Source organism: Sphaeramia orbicularis, chromosome 19 (genome assembly GCF_902148855.1).
Source record: "Sphaeramia orbicularis chromosome 19, fSphaOr1.1, whole genome shotgun sequence".
Classification (NCBI taxonomy): domain Eukaryota; kingdom Metazoa; phylum Chordata; class Actinopteri; order Kurtiformes; family Apogonidae; genus Sphaeramia; species Sphaeramia orbicularis.
The window spans coordinates 46,706,321-46,726,445 of NC_043975.1; the positions used below are offsets into that span (position 1 = coordinate 46,706,321).

The window sequence follows — 20,125 nt, forward strand, 5'->3', positions numbered from 1 at the left end:
GGATTAAGTACAGATAGATCCTTACCTACACACTCAGATAAATGATGATGTAGTAGTGTAGGATACATTAGTATAGAACAGCTACAAGTTGGAATTCCATGAATTTGTATTACTTTATTCCAACATAGGTGCAATTAAATGTGCGTGAACCTACTGCAAGTGAAGTTACTACAGGAAGTTCCTGGACCTGTGTGTTTTCATCCAAATTCTACTATATCATATCTTAAAGGAGTGATATTTTGCTTTTTTTAAAAAAAATGGAATTCTTCATTTTTCAACATTTTCCCGTGGTCTCCATAAACTGTAAATGCTCTGCTTGGGTCTGAATTCTTCATTAACTCAACTCCACAGGTCCATCTTCAACCCTATTTCTGAGTAATGACACCAGAAAGGTAGTTTGGAGCGCTGGCCCTTTAAATGCAAATGAGCCACTTCAGCCACTTTGATTTTTTCTAGTTATTTAGTGTGAAAAGTGTAAGGCCATTGCAGTAGCAGTACATTGTTTTGTAGAATGCTAACATATGTGTAATACTGAATAAACAGTGATGGCAAGTTATTGTGGACCAATATTTATGAAAACACTGCAGATCAGGATTGTCGAACTCGGGAGAGGGGTGCCCTTTTTCGTTGGCTGAGGACCTGCCCCTCTAAATGTCTGTGCACGCCACTGCCCTCCAGGTTGTACACTGTGCTGCTCTGTCCCATTCAACCAACAACTGAACATTTTAGGTAATGGGCTCCAAGTTTGGACACATTTTCAGTATGGACTACAACCGCTGCTGCTGACAAACAATTATGTCGTACTCTGAGAAATGTTCGTCTGAAGTCTGGACCTTATATGTGTAAATGTCATGATGTAACTAGTTATAGATGTAACAAATTAAGCAGGAATTAAAAACAGGTTGTAGAAATCCACTCGATTTTTCCCAAATGAATACAAATATAGTTTTGCAGCACCTGGAGGGTTCAAATTCAAACTGTATGAACCATTAGGGTCCAAATACACAAATAAATGAACCAAAGACTAATAAAAGTGAGTTGAGAGAAATATGAGCCCCTTAAATATGAGATTTTGCTCTAAAGCTGCAGTTCCTATTGAGGCCTGATGGGGGTAGTACAGCCCCATGTAAAAGCTCAGCTGACTGAGCAGCAGGAGATGTGTGCCTCAGCACGTCTGTAACAGGAAGGGGATAATTACAGGCATAAATAAAACCGTATTGTGCAACAGGTAGGAGCTGGGTATCTAGTCGAGGTTTACACGGCCTGCGACTCTACAGGCGCCGGCTGTTTGCTGGAATTAAATTTATTGTCAGATAAACAAGTTTTACTCCTCCAGAAGTAAAATAATCATCACTTGTAGCTCGTCCTCGTGTAGATCCGAAGAGAACTGGGTGGTAAAATCATGTGCACATCAAGCCATAGATACAGATCCCACTCACTGCACCATAAACATACATGTGCCATGAGTGGGAAGTTTGGAAACAAGTGTTGGGGGGAGATTCAGGTGGAGCGGCCATATGTTCAGACACTGGATAGAAGGGAAACAAACAAAGAAGTTCAGAAAGAAGTTGTGGACTGTTCTGTATGCAGAAAACAGATACGAGTTATGTAACCCTTTAACCCCTGAGACATGACTCCAGGTAAATGCTGCTGTGAATATCAAATTAAAGAAAGTAGATTTGAACAGGTTTTTAATCTTGGTGTAGTAACATAGGCTGCAAAGTGCAAAGAAATACTATGTTTTAAGATGAATAATTACTGCTGCCTTTGAGACGACAAAAAAGTTTAAGAATTCAGTGCAGTTAGAAAAAAAAGGGACTTTTCAGACTCAGCAGAGTCTGAGTGAAATATTTTGACGGCACATATTTCTGTTCAATTATCTTATTATTTGGTGTTGTTACAGAAACTTTTATAGTGATGCCTCCTAAATAAATTTACTGTGCAGAGAAAGTACATTAGAATTGATCAAGTGAATAAAGTACTTGAATAATGGTTTAACCCTTTAACCCCTGAGACATGATTCCAGGTAAAGGTGCTGCTGTGAATCTGTGTCTGTTTACAGGTTCACTAAAGCTGCTGTGAGTTTGTGCTTGTGTTCCTTTTCTTCTGTGGTTTTGTTTTACTATGTGTTTTAGGGTCGAAACAGGTGGAATAACAGAAAAAGACAAAAAGAGGAATTGAAGTTTGACAGGTTTGGACTAAATAAGGCACTAGAATGGACATCAATAAGAGATTTAGGATGTTGAACATCAACTGTGAACTGGAACAGTGAACACCAACAAGGATTTTAATTTGGGCCCAGTAGTTTATGTTTTGGATCTTTTTTTTCTAAATCAGTCCAGCTGCTTTTTGACACCTGGTTAAACTCCAAAAAGCAGTTACATGGTCAAAACTCAGTAAAAACAGTAAAAAAAAAAAAAAAAAAAGGAAAATCACGACAACACTTCAAACAACAGTAAAAACAAAAAATAATAAGGAAAATGGTGCAAAAACAAAAGCCTAAACTGACTATTTTTATATTGAGTATATTGTTTTTTGCCCCGCATTTCACAGGTGGCGGGGGTGTACTGAGCATGCTCAGATGTCTAAGGAAAGCACAAGGTCTATTCTATCAGCATGTTCTGAAATGTTTCCTATGGAAGCATATTGCATTCACATGAAAAAATTTTAATCGGCTCGGTTTCTCTGAATTAATGCGATAATTATCTCGTAATTATGAGATAATTATCTCATTAATTCAGAAAAACCGAGCCGATAAAAATTTTTTCATGTGAATGCAATACCCTTCCATATTAAAGACATGAGTATCTCCCAATGTCTCAAACCCAAACTGAAATAAAACTGAATTAAATGTAGAAGTCGGGGCATGGTTGTTTCCTACAATGAAGAACTTCTGCTTGGATAAAGAGGCACCACTGTCCCACTGACTTAGAAAAATAGAGCGGAATTTTTTTTTGTAAGTTATTTTTTCTCATAATTACAAGAAAATTATACTGTTAATTCAGAAAAAGAGCCATTTTTTTATGTGAATGTAATATGCTTCTATAGTTTCCTATTGATCAAACAGTTGAATTTTTATGAATATTTAAAATAAATCATACATTCAGAACGCCGACCACAGACACATCAGGGCTAACACAATTGTCGGTGCCCTCTACAGTTCCATTTTCATTACTTTTGTTTTAATACGTTTGATGGAAATTGTTAATTATTTCGATGCTACTTGATAGTGTGTCATCACCATATGAATCCACATGTCATCCTAAATAAATGGGTCAATAATAAAGTGATTCCTTCGTGTATCCATCAGTACCAATGTAAAAAGAAACAGACACTAAAAGAAGAAGAAAAGGTGTCATAATATTTCAAGCGGTGTTTTTGACACTGAAAATAGATTTTGCACATGTGAGAAAAGTTAATGCTGTTCATTTCCAGTGTTTTGTTTATTTTCTATTTTATTTTACATTTGTTTTTTTGCATTATTGTATGTATGTTAATCTTTCTACAGGTGGAAATCTCTTCAAAGAGAACATTTAGATTTTGAGTGCAGCCTGTATTCTTGTCTTGTAGAAATATCGCTTTTATTTTGCGGATAACTGTAATGGAAACCCAGCTATAGATCCACCTATTGGACATGGAGTGGACTGTATATTTGTCTGTTGTTATGGATCCTGTAGTTCAGAGTAACTGAAGGTTTCTATTATCATTAGACTTTACTGGATTTTGAAATTCACAGTTCAGTGACATCTGTGGATTATCCAGAGTAATGGAGACAATGTTCCAGGAAAGAAATGTTCTTGTTAAATTTTTTGTAATGTCATTTGTCAAAGCCGTGGGCACCACAAACAGAATTGCATTACTTTAAGTCGGTCTTTAACTGTTGTCACTGCCCCTCTCTTCTTCGCTCCATCTCTTTTCCTGTCTCTCACGCCCACCGTCGGTATTGGCTCTCGTCATTTACAGTACATGATCTCAGGGATTATCAACCAGCAAACGCTGGGCGCTTGTTAATGATGTCATCATTAGGTCCCCGTGGAGACATTGAGGTCAGTGGAGGAATGATAAAAGGCCTTTAGTTAAACACCAGAGTTGTGTCGTTAACCCTCAAATTGGCAGCACAAACAAGATTACAGTGTTTTTGGAGGAAGTCAGTCAGGAGACTTGGCAGTGGTGGCGTTCGCTGTTCCAACAGTCTGGTTTTATGTGGGTGGGAATAGGAAGATGGGCACAGTGTGGGATGGCAGGGCAGATAATAGACTAAATACTGCAACTCAATACTGTAGTCGACCAAATGAAATAGTGTGATGCATAAAGTGGCACAATGACTTATTAACCATGTGACCCTTAGATGGTTCTCTAAAATCAGACAATATCAGAACTGTTATGTGTACACTTTAAACTACAATATGCAGTAATGTTAAGTTAGCCTTTAATCTGTTATCATTTAACCCTTAAAGACCCAAACATCCACTGTCCACCAAAACCATCTACTGATCTAAACTGTTTAATACCTGTTGATCCACTAATCCTATCAGTACATGCAAATAATTGGTGTAAAATAGTTTGTCATCTTTTCATGGTCATGAGATATGACCCACTTGGACGTTCAGAGGCTCTGTTGTTACCATGGAAACACCGTCATCTTCTACAACACTGATTCACCAGTAAACTCAATGGAGTTGGATCCATGACAGTGGATGCACACACTGGGTTTATGTTGTGATTAGGGATGTAACGATATGAAAATTTCATATCACGGTTATTGTGACCAAAATTATAACAGTTATCATTATTATCACGGTATTGTTGAAATGTGCTCAGAATGTTCAAAAAGTACTTATACACAACCTGAAATAATATAACCAAGTTGTATTTTGAAAAAAACAAACAAACAAACAAAAAAAACCCAAATAAAATAATAGACACAATGTACTTTCTTCTGGCAGAAACATTCAAATATTAACATGAAAACATCAAACATACAAGTGTGTATTAGAGATGGCACCTTTTAGCCATTATTTGACCATTTTCCATATGAAGTTTGTGTTGAAACTGCGGTAATCAAACACGGTTATCATGACAGTTGGAATTTAAACGGTAATCCTACAAGTCGGGAATTTTACCGTGGTTTATCGTTATACCGGTAATCGTTACATCCCAAGTTGTGATTTATATCTTTGCTGAATAAGCCACTTTTTCTTCGGTTTTCTGCATTTCTAAAATAATAACCCTCAACTTTAATCTGAGCTTTTATAAACATCTACATGATCAGTGGATTAAATACTGGAAAATACCTGATTTTTACTGGGAAAACACAAAATAAAGATATTATTCAACAAATGGTGATAAATTACATAACAAAGGTTAAATATAAGAAAAATTAACCCTTTCATGTATAAATTCTGAGAACATTAATGAATATTTGTTTTTTCCTGAGTGTTTTTATTCCTCTTTAGGTATGAAAAAAAGTATGAAACATTTTTATGAACCTATTTTTCATGGAGTTACAAAATATCCACTCAGTTTGACACAACGCGTTTAATTTTAGAAGTAAAGAAACATGTATTAACTGAAATACTGCCTGAAAACTGTGAAATAAAAACATATTTAATGCTACTAATCTGATGTTTTCTCACATTTTAACATACCTGCATGGAGATCTTATGCATAAATAAATAAATAAATAAATAAATAAATAAAATAATAATAATAATAATAATAATAATAATAATAATAATAATAATAATAATAATAATAATAATAATAAAACTTTTTGTTTAAAAAAACAAAACAGTTAATTAAAGTCTAATAACAATTAGCAATTTTTTTTACACTCAAACATGTTACTGCAGATCAGGTTTATCTAGAACTGCAAATTTACAGTAATGGTCTGAATGTCAGTGTATTATGGGATGGTGCGTAAGTGTCCACCCTGTTGGCTGATATAGAACTGAAACAACAAAACCCATAAATATACAACAGAACCCCATTGAACAGCTGTCCACTGTAGTGACCACTATGCATGAAAGGGTTAATTTGGGAACTGACACAAAAGTAGCACTGGGTTTTTATGGGTTAATGTTATATCAGTTGTTTCAGTCTATGAAATAGTCTGGTATGACTCGAGGCTTTGTCAGTCTTTGTCTTGACAGTTTTCTCTCTGGTTGGCTGGTGTAGCATCCAACACTTAAACAGACGTCCATCCTCCAGAGTCGGGGTCTGCTCCAGGTTTCTGCCTGTTAAAGGTAGTTTTTCCAGCCACTGTCACCAAGTGACAGTGGCTAAAGGATTCTGTTGGTGTCTGTGAATTGGCTTATTAAGAGTCTGGTTTAGACCGGATCTAAATGGAAGATAACTTGTTCTGATTTAGAGCGTTATAAATAAAATGGGATTGGATTAGATTGGATTTGACTTCAGTAAAATTGCCCTGATTTTTATGTATCCATGCAAATTCCCGATGACTAATTATAAAATTGTTGGCCTTGTGATCATTCTAGGTCAAAGATCAAGGTCAGGAATAATTCCTCAAAATCTCATTTGTTATTTAAAAAAAATACATCTTGGTGGGAGGGAGGAGCTCGGCGTAGAGCCACTGCTCCTCCACATCTAGAGGGGTCAGTGAAGGTGGCTCAGGTATCTGTTTCAGATGCCTCCTGGATGCCTCCCTGGGGAGGTGTTCCGGGTATGTCCAACTGGGAGGAGACCTCAGGGAAGACCTAGGACACATTGGATTTCTCTCTAGATTTCATCTTTTTTAAGTGATTTATCTCCATTTATTACTATATCATCCTCTGTACTCTGTGTTTTTTCAGTGAAAATCACATATTTTCCTGTATTTAATTCACTGATCATGTAAATGTTCATTAAAGCTCTGATTAAAGTTGAAGGTTATTCTATCAGAAACAGAGAAAACTGAAGAAAAAGTGACTTTCTCAGTAAATCTCTGATTAACTGAACATAAACCCAGTGTGTCCATCCACTGTCATTGATCCAACTCCATGGGTTTTACTGGTGAATCAGTGTTGTAGAAGATGATGGAGTTTCCACAGTAACTACGGAGCCTACGTGCGTACTCTGAAAGAAATCCAATAATGGACTGAAACATGTAAACTAGGGTTTTGGGATTATGGCAGTTCTGAAGTACATGTAAATGCATCAGATCTGATCATTACAATTATGTGATGACTCACAGTTCCAGTCATGATTGTGACCTTTGCTGAAAACGTTCCACTGGTTACCAATAGTTTGGATATTTCCCCTTTTATTCTGTCTTGTTATGGACATGTTATAGGACATGTTCTGGTATTCTATCTGTTTTGCTCACTTTTAATTATTTATTTTATAAATAGGTGTGTGTGGCTCAGTAAAATGGATAATTATGTGTACAAAATCATTTTGGACCAAGTCCAGTGATGCAGGACTCTGAAACAAAATGGATCCTTTACCCTGATGTCTGTAATACTAAGTAAAAAGCCCATGAATGGGAACAAAAGTAGATGTTACATTTATTAAGCAACAATTCTTTTTTCATATTTCTTTAACACGTTTAGGTGATCAGTTGGATGTTCCATTCACTTCTGCATGTAATGTATAATTTTCAAACCTTCTTATTTGATATATAAATATAATGTGTTTAACATATTTCATGCAATAGAATCTACAAGGTGGACAAGAATGTTCTTTTAGCTTTGAAAAGTCCAATCTAATGATTTTGCTATATTTTCCAACATGATATTCAAATGAGTTCAGGTCAAAGGTCATGTTTGGTCATTCTGTGGAGCTGGATACGTATTAAAGGCGCTATTTAAGTCAGTGTTTCTCCACCTTGGGGTCAGGACCCCATGTGGGGTCACCTGAAATTTCTAGGAATTGATAAAAAAAAAAAAAAAGTTTCTAATAAAAAAATATGGTGAGTTGACAGAGACAATCCCAATCCATAAAAAACATGACAAACTGAGTGTGAAACTGCAGCACTGTGGTTCTGTTTATCTGTCAAATGTTCATTGTGGTCAGTTTCAGATGCTGCAGCTCTTTCATAATTCATAGTTTGAGTTCTTGTTTGTTCAGTATTAATTGTCAGCCTTGTAAATCCAAGATGGACTGACTGTATATATCCTGATCAAGGAAAGTAAAGTTCTTCCTTTGTGCAGTAATCTACACCTGGCTTTACTGCCTCCGTCCAGAATAATATACATTATATAGACTAAATGTCCTCTAAAATTAACATTTATTTGAAATATCGTATAGCAAATTATTACATGATCAAAAAAAAAAAACCAAACAATTTTAGCAAAAAAAGAAAAAACAAAACCCAAAAAATTCTGTTTTAAATGTCTGGGTTCACCTGAAATGTTAAAATGGGGTCAGGAGACAAAAAAGGTTGAAACCACTGCTTTAAGTATTAAATACATGACTGATATAGAAGTGGATCCAACTGCATAAGAGCTTTGATTTGATTTTTAGGAAATATTGGTGGTTCAACGTGATGTCAAATGGGGGTGAGTTCAGCATCTGGAGGTTTAGAGAGTTGGAGAAGATCAATATATGACATCAGAAGATGGATCCTTCTAGGAATCAAACATTCAACTATTTCTGAGTAAGTCTATGAAAGTGGAACAGAAAAGAGACAAACCCTTTGTCATGTCTTGTCTGCATGCTGTGATATTTTTGAAGCTGTGGGACACCTGTGTGGGGTGTGGGCACCTCTGAGTGAGTGAGTGTGTAGGTGAGACAGCTGCTGGGGGGTGTAACTAACAGCAGTATGTGATGACAGGGCAGTCAGGTCTAATTAGAGAGCTCCACTCAAAGCTGATGTCAGTGACACTGCAGCTGCGAGCGTCATCCACGTCCACACACACATACACACAGTATCAAACCTAACCTGGCTCACACACCTGGACGGGCTGGTGGGGTTCACGGGGAAGGGCGCTGACGTGTCAATCATCTGCTTTGGTTGAGGGAGATTACGTGCTGACTCAGGCCAACAGCTGATAGAAGTAGTCATTAGCTCCGACTGGGGCTTCCCCGTTGGATAGGAGACAACTGTACACCTGTCCAGGTTTAGACCAGGGCCTTCACATACCTGCAGGTCACACACAGGGGATCTTCTAATGCGCTACATTTACCTTTTGGAAATGCACCAAAACAGTTTCTAGTGAATTCACTTTAGCTATTTGAAGCTGACTGCTTTTGTGTAAATTAAAATCCATCCATGTTTAAAGTGGTCCAGACAGACTTTACACAAAAGTTTTAGAGCAATGTCTAACAGCTATTCTAGTTGTGCAACAAAACATCTAAAATACCATATTATGGCATTTTACATCTCAACCTCAAAGGGACTTTATCCAGTTAAATAAAGGTTAAATATAATCTTTTCACTTCATTTTCATCCTTTGAGTGTCATAGAAGTTGTCATCCTATGGCTTTAAACAAAGAAAAATAAGACAACAAACATAAAATTGTCTACGTTAAAGCACAAAGACCCAGGGCTACTTTTGTGGCAGCTCCCAAATGAATTTTTCCTCTATATTTAACCTTTCTGACGTGATTTATCACCATTTATTGTAATAATTCCTCTGCATTTTGCATTTTTCAGAGTAAATCATGTATTTTTTCTCTAGATTTCATTCACTGATCATGTTGATATTCATGAAAACTCAAGAGTAAATTCAAAGGTTATTGTATCAAAACAGAAAACTGAAGAAAAAGTGACTATTTAATAACATACATCATTAACTGAACACAAACCAAGTGTCGGTGGAAATGCAAAGCAATCAGGAATTCTTTTACCCAGGTAAATAAGTTGGTGGAAAAGGGGCTAATTCACTATCCCATTTTCCTGCTTAATTCTTATGTAGTGAGTTAGATACAATCTATATGCAGGGTGCTTGCTCATTATTCAGACTTTTTCAGGACTGCTGTTTTTTCCCCCAGACCTTGACTTTATGTACTTTTATACTTGTGCTCCCACTTTTTTGGGTTGAGATTGTACCTGCTGTGTGTAGTAGAAAAGTTCATTATAATAATTGCATGAATGAATGAATGCATAATTCCCAGTAAATTATGTTTTACTGACAAACGTTTTCAAAACATATGAAAACCACAAAAGTAAATGGATATCACACAAACAAGTTTCACCAGAATCATTCCAGTACTGACTAGTTAGTGAAATCAGAGCCAGTTTTTTACGTTTCCTTGTGTATTTCTCATCTTACAAGATTATGCACCTTTGAGCATACCCTAAAATTCAACTTCAACTATGAGAGAAACATTTTTCCATACTTTACTAAAGCCCCTTTTCCACAGCACCCCCATTCCGGGAATATTTCACCTTTAATCCAGAACGACGTCTGTGTAAACTAAATGGTGGATCATTTGGTCCCACCTCTGTCGCGGCTCTGGAACACCTCTGGAGGTAGTAACAGAGCCGAGATAAAGGTGGAATCAGGATTCTGGAACGCTACGTAAAAGGAACACCTCCCGTTCTGCAACCAAAGTGTGATGTTTTGATGACATATTGCGTGTGCAACCCCCACACAGGGATCCGTAAGCGGTTGTCACTTTGGGTGGAGGACTCTATCCATGTTAACATTTGTGAAACAGTGAAAGACTCTGAAGAGGTTAGCTGAGAAGCTATACTCGAGGTATTTCTGACACATAAGTTATACATCACACTATACACTGGGGATCTCTGTGTAAAAGTAGCCTAGGACTTTCAGATTCAGACTTTCAAAGGTCTGGAAAACAGTGTTTCAAAAACCCATGCTTTTTAAGACTTTCAAGACCTGCACAGACACCCTGTATATGGGTATGGGTCTTGACTGTCTAGTTGCTTATTACTTTGATTTTCCTTCTCGTTTCTTTATCTAAACTAACCTGCAGTATCTGCCGCAGAAGCCTGGGGAACAGCCCACAACTAACACATCAGTTGGTGACTAACCTGGCAGGATAATGGCTGTGGCAGCTGGTAGTGATTCAGCAACACAGAGCATTTAAAAACGGTTTGAGCTTTCGAAACCACATGAACCAAATGTGTTTCAACTGAGTTCTGGGCAATGGACTCTCCTTGGGCCAAATGGCTTTAAGATTACATGCGTCACGGCATAATTCTTGTTGCATCTTAAGAGAACTTCATGGTTTTGTGCATGAACTCAACCAGAGTTTCAGCAATGACCAATGTTTTACATGTCCACATGATGTAATTTGGTAGGAAGCTAAGGAGGAGAAAAAGTAATACAGGATGCAAATTAACTATGTCTTTGAATTCATTCTCTGCTGATCTAAATAAAGTGTCAACAGTCTCTGAAAACCCCTAAGGCCCAGCCACTACACACAGTTTCAACTGAGCCGTAATACAATTACATAAATGCCTGAGGGTTATTATAAAGCACGTTCAGCATCCTTGCCAACCCCCACTTTTTAACTGGCTCACTTGTGTAAGAAGTGTTTTGGAGTGACCCCGCCCTCCCTGTCAAAGCTGGGCTGTATATAGACACAAATCACTGCCTATTGCTAATTTCCCTTGTAATTACAGGTTCAGCTCCGCTCTAGAATTCACTGATTATCTTAAGGAACACAAACCAGAGCCGTCTGAGTGTCAAAGAAAAGGGAATTTCCCCAAGTTGAATTCCATTTAGACAGTTTAGTGAAAGAGACACAGAGAAAGACAGAAACAATGATCTTTACACATTTAAATCATTCTTTATATGGATTCTAAGGTGACACAAATCCCCAAACAGTGTAAGCTGATGAAAATGTGAAAATTATGCCTCTATGCAAATCTAATTTTGATGTTTTAACTGACTAGACATCAATGAAATGACCACTGCACCCATTAGTGCTTCAAACTGTATTACATAAGGACAAAGCTCTATATCAGTAGTTCAAACCCTTTTAGAACAAACACCCCTTTACAGCATCATAAGCCTCCCGTATTCTTGCTCTGAGAATCCATTCCAGTACTATTGTGTAACCTGAAATACCTCTGTTCGATTTAATTTGTTAAATGAAAATAAAAATTTGATTGCAAAAAAATTATAAGCTCCTACGATGGGGGGTGGGGTGGGGCTCACCATTATCCTCCTTGTCGTGTCCATCCCCCCTCTGAAACAAGTTGTCGACTTGGGGGGGGGGGGGGGGGGGGGGGGGGGGGGGGCTACGACAGATGTTACCATTGACATGATATGCTGCTTGATATTGACACTTATACAGAGTAACACCCCCCCCCCCCCCAATTTGGTCTCACTGCCCCCTCGCCGCTTTCTCATTCCAAACGCCCCCTAATGGTGTCCCATTGCCCCCCTGGAGGCCAGTACCACCCCCGCTGAGAAACACTGCTCTATCTATTCTGTATATAAGGACCTCTGAGCTCACCTCAGATGACTCACATGAGACCCTGGTTTTCAGGAAAAATAAATGTCAGCTTCCAATGATGAAGACCACCCAGACTGTTATCAGTGAAAGGTACAAAAGTAGCATCTGTGATGGTCTGGGGTTGTGTAAGTGTCCACTTGACTGACCTGTGGGGAAGCTAAATGTGAAGACGGAGACATCTTTCAAGTCTTTCAAATCTTTTTCCTGAAGTCCAGTTATTTCTACCAGCTGATGTCAGGCCTTATTCTGCATCAGGTCCAACAGCGTTCCTTCACAGTCACATTCAGCTGTTGCTGGACTGTCCTGCTGCATTCCACATCTGTCTCCAATTGAAAAATAAGAGGAAAAATTGTACAGTGCAATAAAAGGGGTGTCTAAAAACAAGATAAAAACACTAAATCTGAGGAAAAAGGAACTCAAAACAAGTGAAATATCTGTCCATGCAGCTAGATCATTTCACTTGACAAGATTTCTTGAATTCAGATGGTTAAATCTAGAAATAAGCATGTCTACAGATCTATGACACTTAAAACAAGAAATTAACTCTTAAACCAAGATAAATTATCCAACACGTCTGAATCTTTTTTATCATTGTAAGAACCAAATCATTTGCAGTGTAAGGACATCTTGAATTGAAGAGTCAGACAACAGCCACCACAGACTGATGAGTCACATAAGTCTAGTAAAGAGAAACTGACTAAAATTACACTAGAAACGTAACAGTGTAGAACTGCAACTATCAATTAGTTTTGTAATTGATTGCTTTCTTTGATTTGGTTAAACATTTATTTGAATTGGTGAAAAAAAAAAAATAGAAAACTGACATGTCTGATAATGACAACTTGTCCTTTATTCCAGAACAAGCTGAAACAACAACCACAAAAAGTATAAAAGTAAAACTATAAAAATGTATCTATATAGAAATAACAACAAAAATAACAGTATAAAAGTATACATAAAAATATTTATAGATATAAACAACATCAAGTCCAATGACATGTACAAAGCAGTTTTTAACACATTTGAATTCAACTTATATCAAATGAACATCGAACTAACATCCAACTGAAACGAATACAGACTCATATTTATAATATTTGTGCTAAAGCTTCAAAGTTTAAAGGAGTAAGTGATGGTTCCAATGTAGTAAAGTCAACTTCTAGACATTTTCTGCCCTTTAGTCCTTGTTTCTTCTGTTTGTGTTGGTCCTGGTGCCTTGTGCATCACAATAAGTGTCCATGTGAAACACAACAGCAGCAAAATTAAGGAAACAAAGCATTAATTTAAGAAAAGTATGATTGTTTTTTATTTAGTTTTTTTAATGGACTCAAGTCGACTAATCTTTTCAACTCTACAACAGTGTCTTCAGTTTAGAAAGAATTATAAAAGGACGACCATGTAACAGCACTCCAGCACTGAACAAAATCAGTGCCAGAACGGGGCTAATAAAAAAAAAAAAAAAAAAAAATCATGACTATGTACCGCCTGAGTGCAGTCAGGTAAATCAGAGCTAAACCAAAAGAATAGAGTCAGTTTCCTTTTACCATCATTGCCATATTTGTCCTTCCTCTCCCTGCTGTGTTGACTTATCCTGGAGGTGAGTTGTGAAACTGAGAGGTGTCCTTTGACATACATCTGGAGCTGCTTGGCCTGACATGTAACCACCTGTGACCTGTATGATCCTGCAGTAGCCTGAGCTACAGACGATGGCAGCCACTGGAGGAGTTGGCTGCCTTTGACTAAGTTCAGGTTTGTTTTAATATAATAGTCCAGTTCTACATTGGTCACTGAAGTTACAATTTCAGTCCTTACTGATCTTTGTGAGTCATTCCTAAAGTGACGAGAGAATGAGGGCATACACAGGAAAAAAAATCAAAATCTAATCAAGTGTATGTAATCCCTGACTCACGTTTAGTAGCTTAGGATAATTCACAAGTATAGACCAGTTGCTAGGTTCGGAAGGTTACAATAGGAACTAAAGTGAGTATGGACTGAAATGGCTGAAGCCAGGAAATGAGCAAGAATGATCATTATTATTTTGTAGAAACAGATGAAATAAAGAAATAAAACAGATTACAATTTAACAATGACAATAAGTTGACATACAAAGAAATAAAACCCCATGAAAGTCCTATTGAGCTCAATATTTTAGTTTGTCCTGTTAGTCAAGTCAAAACTCTTTTTAGGTCAAAGTTCTGTTCTTTCCTGGTGGTAGTTTGAGTTGTTACCAGAATGGTGCTCTTCAATGGAGGATTTGGTTCAGTTCTGGGCACAGGCTCGCCATCTCCGTCTGCAGAGAATCCAGGGTTTTCTTTATCAGCAAGTGCATAAAAAAAACCTAGCCTGCACAACAATAATGGTATTGCATAAAGCTAGATGAAGTCAATTCTTCAATATCTTCTCATAGCTATAGCTTAGTTTTACCTTTTTTAAAAAAAAAAAATCATATTACTATTCTAACAATACACTATTTTACATGCATTTTATGCATTTTGCATAACTCAAAATATCCTCTGTTGTACATGAAATTATTTTTTAACCCATGTAAAACAAATAAATTCCTCTCTATATCCCTATATTATTCAACCATGAAATTGTGATTAATATGTTCAACCAATGAAATTGATTATATAACCATTTTTAAACTTTTGTAAATCATGAAATGAAATACAACTAAATTATTACATTACCAAGGAGGAAGAAAAACAATAGTTTCCAATATTCTCCTTTAAAATCATTGCTTGTGTCAGTAAAACTAGGGATGCATCGATCCAATACCAGTATCGGGCATCGGCTCCGATACTCAGTGTGTGTAGTTGTATTCGTTAGGGCCGCACGATTTTGGAAAAAAAAAAAATCCCGATTTTTTTCCTCTAAAAACTCGATTTTTGATTTTGATTTCGATTTTTGGGTAAAACTACAAAAGACAACAGAAGTCAGCATGCCATTTTCGTGAGCAGCCAACAATGCAAGGCACTGCTCTAACCTCAAATCTGTGATGGGATCACGTGATGAACCCACAGAAGTTTTATTTTTAATTAAATCTTTATTGAATGAAGTAGAGTATACAAACAATGTATACAACAAGAAAATAACAGAAGTTTGTCAGGGGGAATACACTATATAATACAATGTCCAAATCAGAGCAAATACTTATGTTTTTTATAGCCTTTTTGTTTCCACATTTATCTAACAGCTTTAAATAAAGTTCAACATCTTTCAAAAAATAAATAATATTTGGTTTTGTGTAACAGAACTTACATTTGTGAATGAAAAATTTAGCAAGTAAGAGGACTAAATTATAAATAAATATATATATATATATATATATATATGTTTATATATATATGTTTTCTTGTTTGTTCGTTTTTTCCTGGGTATCTGGGCCCACAGAAGTGATACCAATGTAAGTCAGTGACAGGCATCAGTTGTGCGTGCGTGCGTGCGTGTGTGCGTTGACCACGTTAATATGAGTGATCCACATGGGGTTCTATTTAAACTGGGGGATCCGTGCATGGAACAGACCGACCCAGGACACGCTGGAGGGATTCTATGTGTGGAGCTGGTGGATGTGTGTGGGCACAGGGCTGTGTGGGCTCCTCTGCTGAGGCTGATGACCCCGAGACTCGGACCCGGTTCGGAAGAAGACAGTACAGTACGGATCCGGGACAACGGAAGATGAGTGATCCACATACAGTTCTATTTCAGTTGCGGGATCCGTGCGTGAAGCCACGGCTTACATTGCTATAAGTACTGCGGGCTCAATAACACATTTAAAGTCCAGTCATTACACAGACTTCTGTGACAGACCGCTGTCACTGATAGGAGGAGGAGCCTACGGGAGCCCGCAAGCGCGCGGCCTGGAGGTACGAGAGAGATGAAATCGATTTTACGATTTCCCTTTTTTAAAAATCGTACTAATTAAAAAATCCGATTTCGATTTAAAATCGATTAATCGTGCAGCCCTAGTATTCGTACTCATAAAAGTAACCCGATACAAATGCACCGATACCACTTACGGCCGTGTGACATTCACAGTTCAATGCAGCAGGTACGCAGCAGAGGAATAATGTGTGAGGAGTGTGAAGATTTGTCAAAATAAATAACGGTGATAAAAGTAACGCTGACTGCAAGTAACGTTAAAGACACAGACGGATATGGGCAGAACGTTCTGTCCGTCCTCTGCGTACATTCCATCCGTTTCCATGGTGCTGGCGGATGTGTACCCAGACGGAGAATACCATCAGGAACCATGGAGGTAGAGGATCTGTTCGAAGAGCAACTGTGAGTTAGTGAAAAACTACTGACATATTTATGACAGCTATCCAGGGCTGGGCTGGGGGTACGGAGTGGTGCAGAGCGCCGCCAGCGGGAGTGAAAACGAAACTTATCGCTCATTTATCTTTCCTCTACCTGCTGAAGCTAAGCTTTTAAACCTTAAACACTGCAACATTAGTATCACATTAGTGTTACTTCTGTCATCTCCATGTTTGTTATTACTGACTTTCTTCTTCTTCAAAAAAAAAAACCTTTCCTCTTCTTCGTGGTATTTGTCTAGTATGGTTAATTAGCAGCGGCACCCCCTGGTGGATTAATTGAGAAACGCTCATTCCAACACATTAAATGTCAGTAGCAGCGTTTTGTTCCAGTCAGACTAATGACAACGACAATAAAACAAACACATTTACAAAAGGAACTAACAACTGGAATGGGATTATTAAGTACTCAAATCGGTTCTTGGTATTGGCAAGTACTCAACTGTAAGTACTCGTACTCGACCTAGTAAAAAGTGGTATCGGTGCATCCCTAAGTAAAACCCTATCTGTGCTACTAGGTTTAGCATTACATAGGAATTGGTGCAAGCTTTCACATGGTAAATTATCAAATTGTGCATTTAGCATTAAAATAAACATTACATTGGACCAAAAATAGTGCAAAAAGAAGCAAAAGTGCTTCGCAAGACTTTTGTGAACTTAAATCTCATTTGACAAAGCCATGCATTAAACAGAAATACCTTTACATTGCTTTTAAACTGAAAATGTAAACTCACGATTAGCGTTAGCATAATGCTAATAACAGCTTGGCGCTAGCATGTTTTCGTTAGCAACATATGGTCTTAACTCACTAAGATGAAGCACTGGCACGAACACAACGGACACAGCCTCTCTAGCTTGTGCTCCCATCAACAAGATGAGCCATATATTTCAACACGGACCGTTTAACAGCCTTTTCCGTTCATTCTCAGAGTGCAAAAGACCGAAAAGCTAATGCGTGATTCCGTCCACTATTCGGAAGGCGGGACAAATACTCTTAACAACAAATAAGAAGGTCATTATCACCCAACGTGACCATGAAAACCGGAAGATAAAGGTAGAGAGAGAGGCTCACACTTCCTCTTTTCAAAATAAATGTTTTTCAAAATAGAATTGTGCAAATGAATTAAAATAAATAAAAGGAGAGAAATTAGGTATTTTTCTGTACTGGGTTGCATGTATTTTTCTAATTTCTAGTCAAAATATCTCATCACACTTAAAATAAGACATAATGAGCAAAATAGTACATTTTCAGTGAGATATAAGAACTTATTTTTAGACAATAGATCAGTGCTTTTCAACCTTGTGGTCAGGACCCCACTTGGGGTCTCCTGGAATTCCAATGGGGTCACCTGAAATTTCTAGTAATTGAAAAAAAATAAAAATAAAATTACTAATAAAAAATATATGGTGAGTTGACAGAGACTATCACAATCCATAAAAGACATGACAAAGTGTGAAGCTGAAACTGCAGCCCTGTGGTTCTGTTTATCTGTCAAATGTTCACTGTGGTCGGTTTCAGATGCTGCAGCTCTTTCATAATTCATAATTTCAGTTCGATTTTGTTCAGTATTAATTGTCAGCCTTGTAAATCCAAGCTGGACTGACTGTACATATCCTGACCAAGGAAAATAAAATTCTCCCTTTGTGCAGTAATCTACACCTGGCTTTACTGCCTCCGTCCATGATAATATACACTATACAGACTAAATGTCCTCTAAAATTAACATTTATTTGCAATATAGTATAGCAAACTATTACATGATGAAAAACAAATTAATTTTAGCAAAAAAAAAAGTCTCTGTTTTGAATGTCTGGGGTCGCCAGAAATGTGTGATGCTAAAATGGGGTCACGAGCCAAAAAAGGTTGGAAGCACTGCACTAGATCTTGAAAATCATATTTCAAGAAATCTTACCAAGATAATTTTCAGTTGTTCCATTGGCAGATTTTATTGCTTAATTCAAGATTCTTTTTTTTTTTTTTTTTTTTTTGCTTGATTCAAGATTTTGTGCTTAATTCAAGCAAAAAAAATCTGCAAATGGAACAAGTGAAGCGTTGCCTGTCCCCTGCGTACATTCTGTACATAATTCTGTCTGTTCTTATATTCAAACTTTTTCCATTTTGACATACATTTATATGTGTAATGTAATGACAGTGAGCCTTCACTAAATTACATGTGACCTCATTTCAACCCATAAAGACCCAGTGTTACTTTAGTGGCAGTTCCAAAATTAATTTTCCTTAATTAAATTAAATTAATTTACCTTTCTTAAATAATTTATCACCATTTATTATAATATTATCATCTTTATTGTTCACATTTTTTGTAGTGAAAATCAGGTATTTTCCTATATTTAATTCATTGATCATGCAGATGTTCATAAAAGCTCGGAGAAAAGTTGAGGGCTATTATATCAGAAACAGCAAAAAAAACGAAGAAAAAGTTCCCTTTTCAGTGAAGATATCAATAACTGACTGTAAAAAGAAGTGTTTCCATCCACTGTCATTGATCCAACTCCATGGGTTTTACTGGTGAATCAGTGTTGTAGAAGGTGACGGTGTTTCCAAGGTAACCATAGAGCCTCTGAACGTCCAAATGGGTCATATGTGATGACCATGAAAAGATGAAAAACTGCATTTCACACCAATTATTTTATCATATTAATAGGTTTAGTGGTTAAGAGGTTACTATACATTTTAGATCAGTAGATGATTTTGGTTGCCAGTGGCTGTTTGGGTCTTTATGGGTTAATGTGGGATTGTGAATATACATGTAGTGTATGTAGGAAAAATATCCAAATAGATCTAAATCCACAAAGCCAAACAAAATGCAGTCTCTGCCTTTTTCTCTCTCTCTTGCTTGACCATTTATAAAGAAATTAGACTAATTACGCATAAATAGAAAATGGCTTTGGTGAATTTACCTCATTTTGTTTGTCTAAATGGGCTTTGTTACAGCTTTACGTAAGCAGCACAGAGCAGGCAGGGCTTGATCCGTAACTCAAATGATGTTATCAGACACATGTGTTGCCCAGGTTTCACCCTGTCTGTGTAAGTGCATATGGAAGAAGCAAAGTACAAGGAAACTGACGACACAAGAAGAGTAGACGGTAAAAGTCCTCATCTACCTACTCATCAGTGATGCTGTTTTATGGAAAGAAAAAAAAGCAACATTTGGATTTTGATTTCACCTTGACCCATAAAGACCCAGAGCTACTTTTGTGTCAGTTCCTAAATGATTTTTTCCTCTATATTTGACCTTTCTTAAGTGATTTATCACCATTGAATGTGATATTATCTTCCTTATTTTGCATTTTTTCAGTGTAAATCATGTATTTTTTCCGATATTTAATTAATTGATCATGTAAATATTCATGAAAACTCAAAGTAAACTCAAAGGTTATTGTATCAAAACAGAAAAAATGAAGAAAGAATGACA

General features: G+C 37.0%; 1 long non-coding RNA gene across 1 annotated transcript; it reads right to left on the reverse strand.

Annotated features, from left to right (window-relative positions):
- Positions 1–932: 932 nt before the first annotated feature.
- On the reverse strand, positions 933–18,825 carry LOC115410100 (uncharacterized). The gene is made up of 3 exons (XR_003934054.1): positions 18,813–18,825; positions 10,282–10,285; positions 933–1,057 (listed from the first exon to the last, which is right to left on the reverse strand). It is a non-coding gene; the product is annotated as an uncharacterized LOC115410100 (long non-coding RNA).
- Between the last annotated feature and the right edge of the window lie 1,300 nt (positions 18,826–20,125).